We start from the raw sequence: 3,797 nt of genomic DNA, 5'->3' as shown, positions 1-3,797 counted from the left end.
CCAGCGAATCCATCGATGTGAACGAGAATATTTTGCGCGAAGCTCTCGCTAGGGCGGTCAAAAGTGACCGCCCCAGCGAGACCAGAGACTTGGCCAAGGATTTTATTCGAGAACCACTCGCCCCAGCGGTCAAAAGTGGTCGCCCTAGCGAGCGACGAGATCAAAGAAGATTTGTTTCCAAGTTTTGTGGACTCTATCCGAACCTAACCTAATACACGAGATTGGGCGCCGTTTTTCAGACTTACACACCATATTTTTCCATCATTTTTCTTGGGAGGAAGGCTAGAAGCAAAGATTTTTCGAAGACCTCGAGATTTCCAAGCGTCGTGGCCGTCAAACTCTATATTTGTTGGGATTTGAGGGGATCCTACCCCGTACTCGTGGTTTAACATTATTTATCGACGTTTTTATGAGTGATTTGTTTATGCTTTTGTGCTTTCTTATTTCAATTGAAGTCTAGCTAACTTCCTTTGATTATTTCATGTTGTTAATGATTTCGATAGAATAATTGACAATAGGATCGAATAGCATAGACCACGGATTTACAATTCTAGTAGATATACGGAATTGGGTACGTGTCGATAGTGATAATTCACCCGGATGAAAGCTAGCGGATTTCATAGAACGTAATGCAATCGTGAACTGTTAAATAATTGAGGATACTTGATTACTGCATGTTTATGATTAGTATTAATATAGCTCGACAGAGTATATTAATTAGTCTAGGGAATTCCGTCGAATGCACGAGTAAAAGTCGAGTATAATTATTTGAACACGAGCGGTAGGTGAACTGATAATTCCCAACAAATTCGCTTCTCATTTGATTTACATCCAATTTAATCATTGATTTCTTGATTATTTGTTCTTGCATTTTAATCATTTTAGTTATTAAATTCACTTTAGTTTAATCACCAACTCAATCTATCGTTGCTAAAGAAATTGAAGTGAAAATAAGAAGATTGTACCGCAGTCCTTGTGGATCGATACTCGTATTCACGTACGTTTATTATAACTTGACTATCGTGCACTTGCGATATTTTAAATCGAGCTTTCATTTATAAAACAAATTTTGGGACTATTCACTGTGCAAGTTTTGCTCGATCAAGTTTTTGGCGCCGTTGCCGGGGACTGTTGATTCACAATTTTTTATTTTTCATTTAAATTCTTTAGTATTATTTATTTCATTATTATTTGATACTCTCATTGTGTTGCAGATTTTTCTTGTGGTGCATGCCAAGATCACTTGACGTGGAGCTTGAATTTGACCCTGAAATCGAAAGAACTTTCCGCAGACGAAGACAGCAACAAAGACTCAAAGAACAGATGGAAAGACACGAGCAAGAACGTGGAGAGGAACAGCGTGACAATAGACAAGTTGAGATACCACGTCGCATTCCGATGATGGATTATGCACAACCGTCTCTTGATGGAGCACGTCCAAGCATCGTGAGACCAGTCATCCGAGCTAACCAGTTTGAGATCAAGCCAGCTATCATTCAGATGATTCAAAACACTGTTCAATTTGGGGGAAGTGCACTTGACGACCCTAATTCTCATATAGCTGATTTTCTTGAAATTTGCGATACTTTTAAGTTTAGTGCTGTGTCTGATGATGCTGTTCGTTTGCGTTTATTTCCATTTTCACTAAGAGATAAAGCTAAGGCGTGGTTAAACTGTTTGCCTGTAGGGTCTATCACTACATGGGAGGATATGGCGAAGGCATTCCTGACCAAGTACTTTCCTCCGTCGAAGACTATGAAGCTGAGAGCCGACATTACTACTTTTGCTCAATATGAGCTTGAGTCACTTTACGAGGCGTGGGAGCGATACAAGGATTTATTGAGGAGATGTCCACACCATGAGCTACCTCTTGGGTTAGTTGTTCAAACTTTTTACTACGGTCTGCTTACTTCTAACCGTACCATGATAGATGCTGCTGCCTGTGGTAACTTGCTGAGAAAAACGGCTGAGGAAGGATATGAATTATTGGAGGAGATGGCTGCTAGCAGCTATCATCCTCATTATGATAGGCAGAAACGAGGTGCTGGAGTTAATCAAGTTACTGATTTGTCTGCGGTGTCAGCACAGTTAGAGGCTTTGAACAGAAAGATTGATGGGATGAGTGCGAGTGGATCGGCTATGCGTCTGCAAGAGATTTTCTGTGATAAGTGTGGAGGTGAGCATGACGTGCAGGATTGCCAAGATGGAAATCCATTCTATGTGCCTGAGGGAGCAAAACACGTGGGATTCCAGAACCGTCCTAGAAATGACCCTTATTCAAACTCGTATAATCCGGGATGGAGGAATCACCCAAACTTTTCGTGGGGAGGTCAAAACAACCAAAACCGCCAACAAAGAGGTCCACCACATGGGATGCACCAAGGATTCAAGCCAGAACCGCCTAGGGAGGAGAAGTCAAATTTAGAGCAAATGATGACTAAATTTATTTCAGCAACCGAGACGAGATTTCAGAATCAGGATGCATCCATAAAGGGGTTAGAGAATCAAATTGGGCAGTTGGCTAAGTTAATTGCTAACAGGGAGCAAGGAGCTTTGCCAAGTAACACGGAAACTAACCCGAAGGAACATGTGAAGGCGGTGGAATTGCGCAGTGGAAAAGCACTTGAGTCTAATGAGAAAAAAAACAAGCAAGGTGAGGATGAGGTGAAACATCAAGGAGGTAAGTCTTCTAACTCTACATTTACACCTATTGCACCGAATAAAATTGTTATTCCCCCACCTTTCCCTGCAGCAATGAAAAAAGCTAAATTAGATGCACAATTTGGTAAATTTCTTGAGGTATTCAAAAAACTGCATATTAACATTCCTTTTGCTGATGCCTTATTGAATATGCCAAGTTATACAAAATTCTTGAAAGATATCTTAGCAAATAAGCGGAAGCTAGAAGATCATATGACTGTGAATTTGACTGAAAATTGCTCCGCTTTAGTTCAAAACAAGATGCCTCCTAAGCAGAAAGATCCAGGGAGTTTCTCTATACCTTGCATTATTGGTGACATTAATTTTCATAAAGCTCTATGTGACCTTGGTGCAAGTATTAATTTGATGCCTTTTTCTGTGTTTAGGAGACTGGGATTGGGTGAACCCAAGCCAACTAGAATGTCGCTGCAGCTGGCTGACAGATCTGTCAAGTATCCACGTGGGATTATCGAAGATGTCTTGGTGAAAGTGGATAAGTTTATTTTTCCTGCAGATTTTGTGGTACTTGACATGGAGGAAGATTTAGAGATGCCGTTAATCCTAGGGAGACCATTTCTGGCTACAGGGAAAGCACTGATTGATGTTGACAAGGGAAAATTGAGACTGAGAGTTGGAGAAGAAGAAATTATTTTTGATGTCTTTAATACTCTCAAGCACACAATGCACAATGATAGTTGTTTTCGTGTTGATGTCTTAGATTCTCTCGTTTGTGATTTTGTGCAGGATGGATTGCAAGAGCCATTGGAGGCCACTCTCACTACGGAAAAGCAGGAGGACGAGTTAGACGAGGAAAAGATGGAGATGGTAGCTCACTTGAATGCCATTCCACCTTGGAGAAAGCAAGTGAGGCTTCGACTAGAGGAATTGGGAGACAAAAAAGATTTAACGCCTCAAAAGTCGAGCCTAGAGGAGCCACCTACTTTGGAGCTCAAACCACTACCTCCACATCTCAAGTACGTATATCTAGGAGAAAATAATAAACTACCTGTTATTATTTCCTCTTCTTTGACAGATGATATGGAGAGTAAGCTCTTAGGAGTCCTTAAGGAGCATAGAGGAGCTTTTGCTTGGAAAGT

The 3,797-nt window shown here is 40.9% G+C and overlaps 1 non-coding gene across 1 annotated transcript; it reads right to left on the bottom strand.

The window, feature by feature from the left end:
- Window positions 1–1,758: 1,758 nt before the first annotated feature.
- On the bottom strand, window positions 1,759–1,865 carry LOC140811008 (small nucleolar RNA R71). The gene has a single exon (XR_012113402.1). It is a non-coding gene; the product is annotated as a small nucleolar RNA R71 (small nucleolar RNA).
- Window positions 1,866–3,797: the final 1,932 nt, after the last annotated feature.

This window comes from Primulina eburnea, chromosome 13 (genome assembly GCF_022965805.1).
Source record: "Primulina eburnea isolate SZY01 chromosome 13, ASM2296580v1, whole genome shotgun sequence".
Taxonomy (NCBI): Eukaryota; Viridiplantae; Streptophyta; class Magnoliopsida; order Lamiales; family Gesneriaceae; genus Primulina; species Primulina eburnea.
The sequence above is the reverse complement of the archived record's forward strand: the minus strand, read 5'-3'. Positions and strand labels throughout refer to the sequence as shown.